The sequence below is a fragment of the Syngnathus typhle genome, linkage group LG3 (assembly GCF_033458585.1).
Source record: "Syngnathus typhle isolate RoL2023-S1 ecotype Sweden linkage group LG3, RoL_Styp_1.0, whole genome shotgun sequence".
NCBI lineage: Eukaryota > Metazoa > Chordata > Actinopteri > Syngnathiformes > Syngnathidae > Syngnathus > Syngnathus typhle.
In genome coordinates, this window is record NC_083740.1 from 3,360,185 (window position 1) to 3,366,646 (window position 6,462).

A 6,462-nucleotide genomic window follows, 5' to 3' on the forward strand; every position below is an offset into this window, starting at 1 on the left:
TACAAAGAAATAAATTTGGTTGCTAACCAAAACGGCAGCACCCAGCGAAGCATCAAAATGATCTTATGCACTGCATTCATTGATATCTCATCACCCTCCCAGCAAGAAGATCATCGAGCAGGATCATCGCAGCTACTGTTGCTACAAAACAATTCACACAGGCAATCAAATTGTGAATTTGGCTCACGTGCCAGCCATACAGACATCGGACTTTGTGTGCGTGCGTTTGTATTCTGTGTTTGGATTCAGTCCAGCGATAATTTCTCATGAGAGAAACAGCTGGAGAAAGATGATGACGATAGTGCTCTGGTTTCTTCCGCAACGTATATCCTTCAACCTGCACCACGGCCTTCTTTTTAAAGAGGCGACAAACCCACGTTGAGATGCTGGCGGTCGTGTTGATGTAAACACGAGGAAGGCTTTCGTTTTCAAAACATCCTGAGGAGGGAAATAGATACACTTCTTGTTTGTAGCAGTGTGTGTGTGTGCGCGTGTGCGCGTCTGAATAAGTCAAAAGTTCACGGCTCCCCCATGAAAACACGTCGGCAGAAAGATGACGGATGACTTTTTGAGCGTTTGAAAGATGAAGCGACGTGACAATTCCAATCGTTTTGTATTCCGCCTAGCACGAGATGACCAAGGTAGCTCCATTCTAAAGTTAGAGTGGTATCAAAACTGATTTTTCTGATTATAAAACATTCAGACCAACTTACCGTATTGGCCCGAATAGAAGACGACCCCGATGATAAGACGACCCCCTCTTTTTCAAGACTCAAGTTTGAAAATAAGACTTTGTCTAGACCCCGAATGTAAGACCGTTTTATTTCAACGAAAACAAACTCGTCTTATATTCGGGCCAATACGGTATGTTGTTTCAGAACCTCAGGAATACGAGCGATGTGTAGGCCCGTGTAAAAATTGTTTACTATTAACTCAACAGTCTTAAGTTGTAATAACAATTGTTTCCACTAGATGGCAGAGCAGCCCAGACTAGATGAGTCTCAAAGAAGAAGAGAAAGCGTGTTCTGGCATCTCAGCAGGCCAAGAAAATGAGCAAATAGGAGGTAGAGTATTAAAAAAAAGAAAAAAGTTTTATTGCCATTCAAGAATCAAACGCAAGTCTGTGCAAGGTGGAGGATGAGAAAGAGAGCGAAAGATGGAAGAGCAGAGATGGATGAAGAGGAGTGAGATTGATGGAGGAAGATTGCAGAACCGGGGAGTGGAAGATAGATTGAGGAAGAGGCTGGCGGAAGGAGAGGAACGAGAAGTACTAATGGATGGTGGGGGCAGAAATTAGATTCAGGAAAAGAAAGTATGACTGCATAAATCATATCTAATATTATACTTGTATAAAAATATACATTAGGTGGACATATATGAATATAGATAGACAGCCAAACAAACATATTCTCATGCTCTGAACCAATACAATCTATTATTCTGTTAGCCCATTGTTCCAACTCTGGGGCTCTCCCTCCGTCACTCGTGTAAAATTTGGAATTTCAGGCACTTCCTGTGTTTTGCTCACATTGCTAAGGTAGCACTTCCTGTCTGAGAGGCTGGAAAATACACAAAACCCCAAGCGCAGATATGACATCAACAACAAAGTCGGTGTTTGCTATTATCATAGGATTATTTTGTGCAAGTTTGTGGTAGTATTGTTTACTTAAGGTGACAAAATAGATTTGCAGGAAATGAGCAAATGGAAAGATTTCCCAACATCCAGCACTTGAATTCTGATTTTTCTGCGTATCTTGTTGTCACGTTGCTCTTTGATAGGCAACCTCCCCCCCCCTCCCCTTTTTCTTTCTCCTGACAATCATGTCAAGGTGGTGACGTCCATGTCTCGGGCGCAGTACACTGGAGCTGTCATCTGTGCCGCCCGTGACAGGACGGAGGGACACGCGCACACACAAACACACCCGGAGGGACATTCTTGGAGCATTTGACACTTTGGTCACAGCAGACGCCTTTGTCAATATGGGAGGTGCTGAGTGCTGGGGGGGGGGGGGGATTCAAAGTGGCATTGAAGGGGGAGAGAAAGAAGCTGTCGACTTGCTGTTTATTTAGCCATTGCATTATAATCGCTAATAGCTACCTCACCACCAATCAACTGAACAATTTTGAAAAAAATAATCTGTAATTTTTCATGTCTATATATGTATGTGTGTTATATATTATATATATTATATATATATATATATATATATATAAAGATCATTTAATTATATGTAAATATATATATATATATATATATATATAAAGATCATTTAATTATATGTAAATGTATATATATATATATAGATCATTTAATTATATGTAAATATATATATATTTTTTTTATTGTATATTTGTGTATATATATATATATATATATATTTAAAGATAATTTAATTCCATTAATATAAAATGTAATGAAGAGATAAAATGTATTCACCTAAATATTATCTGTAATATATTTATAATTTTAGATAATTATAATAATTACATATTATATATAATATCTACATAGAAACTTTCCAATTAGTGATAAAATCATTTTGATGGGCATCAATTATTTGCAGATTTTCTCTATTAGACGGGTCAAGTACGGGTAGACTACTATATACGTAGCATACATAAATAGTAGGTGTTACAGGCAAAATTGATATAGAAATGATAGAAATCCAGTAGATCACAAAGTACAGGAAATATAAAGATAGATAGACTTGGTGGTGCACATAGATATGAGGGGAGATGATGGGATAGATGTAGTACACATAGTGAGCTTGCATTGCTATTGATGGGCAAGCATAAATGTTGTCTTGAAGCTGACGTCTGTTTCTCAGAGATGAATAAGAAAAACGCTATTGAATCTAATTAAGATGCAAATTAAGGGCAGGCTGGAGCCTCACCATTATGCGTGTGTGTGTGTGCATGTGTGTGTATGTGTGTGTGTGTGTGCCTGTGTAGCAGTAATAAACAAGTACACCTGGCTCCTTACATAAATAAGCTCACGCCTCCGAGGCAGCAACACACCTCCACTCTCAGACTTTCCACTGCAGTGACATCACACTCTTGATATGCAGACACACACACACACGAATGTCTGACATTCCGCTTGTGAATAAGTCACCAGTGACAACTTTTTTTTCTTATCGGAAAAACCGACTAATTTTATGAAACGTAGTATATGAAACAAATTTCTCCATTATAGGACTTTTTTTTTTCTTTTCAATGAATGGCCCATTTTAAAACTTTGTTCATATATAAGGCGCACTGGATTATAAGGCGCATAGAATAAGTAACTCGACGTTGCTCAAACGTTAATGCAATCACAATATAGTTACACTCAAACAGTGAAAACAGTATATCAATAACTCAACGTTGCTCAAACGTTAATACCACACAACACACAAAATAAACACGTAAAGCTTACTAAGTTTTTAGGTGCGCCTTATAGTGCGGAAAATACGGTAGTTTGAAACTGCCGTTCTACTTGACATGGAATTTAACATGTTGACAACGTTTTTACAAAATTCCCTCCGAGTTGAAATAAAGTCGATTCTATCCAAAATGTCGCAATACCTTAACCGTCTTCGGTCTCATTTTAGTTTGTCGCCTTTGACCTTTTCATCAACTGACTGTGTACGCACTTGAAACCGACACACACACACACGCACGAGTAAAATGGCGCACGATGCGCACGCGTAAAAAAACGCGACGTATCTTGAGCGCAAGGCAATAAGGATGAGAGGGTGGCAGATTAAGGTCATTGCAGTGCCATGAGCTCACTCGCGCTAAAACATGACAAGGGAGTTATTTGCCATCAAGTCCTAATTACCCAAACACAATGTTGAAACCTAATTTTTTTTTTTTGAGGATGTGAGCACAGTTGTTTTGTTGCGACATCGCGAGCACGTTACGCCACATTGTCATAGAGCCATTAGGGAAACACAAAGAAAATAACCAAGCTAGTTCCCTTTTCCACAGAGCAGCTTGATGAGAAGAGCGTGACAGGAGAGGGAATACGGCGAGGCTAGAAGAATGCTATCTGCAGCTTTTCATGAATAACAAGGCGACAGAAGCGGGAATAGAAAAGGATGCACTTCTTCTTTCGCTTCTGGAGAATGTGGAAATGAGCTCGTGCCTGGTTAGCACAGTGGATGTCTTCGAATACTTTTTGTGCTTCCTTGCCGGTTGTTCGTTCTAAGTTCCCAGCGTGCGTAAATAAATAGAACGACTTCAAATAATTCACCGAGTGAAGATGCGGCCCTTGCATGCTCAGTGCAATTAAAAGTAGGGCCATGTTAGTACTTTTCAATCAGCCATTTTTTATTTTTTTTATTCTATAAATATATATGTTTTGACAAGAGCAAAAGCTCCAGGTTTTTTCTAATTGTTGGTGTCGAAAAAGAAAAAAAAAATCCATCACCGCACACCACGGGGATTTGTGTGGAAAATTTTGCACACATCGACATCAATAACTTTTTAAATGATGCTGCAACCAAACTATTGTGACAAATATAGAGCATATGCTAAAAAAAAAAATTTGTTGTCTTTATGTGAACTTTGGCTGGTTGTCATTGGAAGGACATTTGGGTGGGCGTGTTTCTTGTTTAGCCAGTCTAGAATTGTAAACTTGACAGATTTTGTGTGTGTCGGCGATCAACTATGAAGACGCCACTCGCCTACGGGTCGGGACTGCATCCGAGGCACTTTTGCACGTGTGTGTCTGGAGACAGAGAGTTGGCCCAAGACAAAGCCAGGACTGAGCTGAGGTTGATTATGGAGACGCAACTCCCCCTCTGCAAACAACACACAGACCAAACTACCAAGACTGCTCCTTGCAAACTCATCCTTGCCTCGCATGACAACATTGTGTTGCTGGTTGTGTTGTGTGTGTGGGTGGGTGGTCAGCTTTCTCCAAGTGAATGAAATGCAACCACGCAAAAATCCACTTCCTTATTGTAATGGATAATTGACAGTCGGTCATGAAAACTAAAATGTTTGACTTGACCCCACAGGCGCTTTTGAAAATCTCTTCATTTGATGAATGACTTTCTAATTTTCTGCCTTTTTTTGCAGGTTAATCATAATTGACCAACACGGCCAGAACAAACCAGAGAACTAAATACAAGCATGGAGGTACAGCTGGACGAGACACAAATGGCCGGAAAGAGCTGATTGGTTAACAGAATGAACCAGGCTGACAAGAACAGGTAAAAAAAGACACACAAGAAAAAACAAGACACAACATGAAACAAAACTGAACATAAATGAAACCAAATCAAGAAAAACATTGAATTTAATTTTCCATCTTTGTTGCGAGTACTTGGGACGCAACTTGGAGGCATTTCCTGATAATCATTTTCAGAAAATGCTCAGAAATCAACTTATTCCATTTTTGTGTTGAATGCCCTTCGCTTTCTATTTCAAATTTAACATCTTTTTTTCCCCCCTGCCACTAATAGAAAACTTCATTCAGTTTCAGCGGAATTTAGTTCATGGAAGGTAGCCGCGTCGTACTTTCGAGTTTTTTTTTTGTTTTTGTTTGCTCGGACGACTTATTCTCTGAGTGTGTGCGTGTGTGTCTGTGTGTGTGTCTTGTCAGCTGTGTGTCACACGTAGGTGGGCCGACCGCGGTGCGACCTCAATGCTCACCGGTGACATTAAGCGGCGGTCGTGCCAGCAGACACACTCTTCCATTTGTTTCACAACACTTTGGTATTCACACACTCTTGTCACACACACACACACACACACACACACACTGAGGCTTCTTTGGCCTGTGTGAACTTTGGCTCACCCTCAGTTCTTCATCCCACCACACAACCTCACACTTGGATGCCTCTTGGCTGCAGCAGCATGTGGCGAGGTTGCGACCTTGAGCAGAAGGGGACGTAGAGGACAACTGAAAGTGAACTTGAGGGGTGAAGAAGTCAAAGATGGATGGATGGATTTCTTATTACTGTGCGACCATTTAAATTAGACCTGCTATGATTAATTAAAAAGCATTCATTAAATTGAAATATTTTTTTAGCTGATAAGTGGGTCAAAAATCACCCGGTGAGTTTTAAAAATAAATAAATAAATTAAGTATCTTTATGATAAAAAAATTATACTTTCATATTCCAGGTATTCCTCAAAAAATGTGTTTTTGACGTAATGACATTTCAATTTTTAACTTACTTTTTATACATTTAAAGAAATTATAGTTTTTATATCACGACCCCAAACTTCCATAATGCATTTTCTATAGAATCCAATGGAAACCTTTAGTTAGGTAGGCCATCAACCCTCGAAATCAACCCTGACCCTAGTTTGAAACCCTGACCCTAGTTTGAAACCCTGACCCTAGTTTGAAACCCTAACCCTAGTTTGAAACCTTAACCCTAGTTTTAAACCCAAACCCTAGTTTTAAACCAGTTTTAAACCCTAGTTTGAATCCCTAACCCTAGTTTGAAACCTTGACCCTAGTTT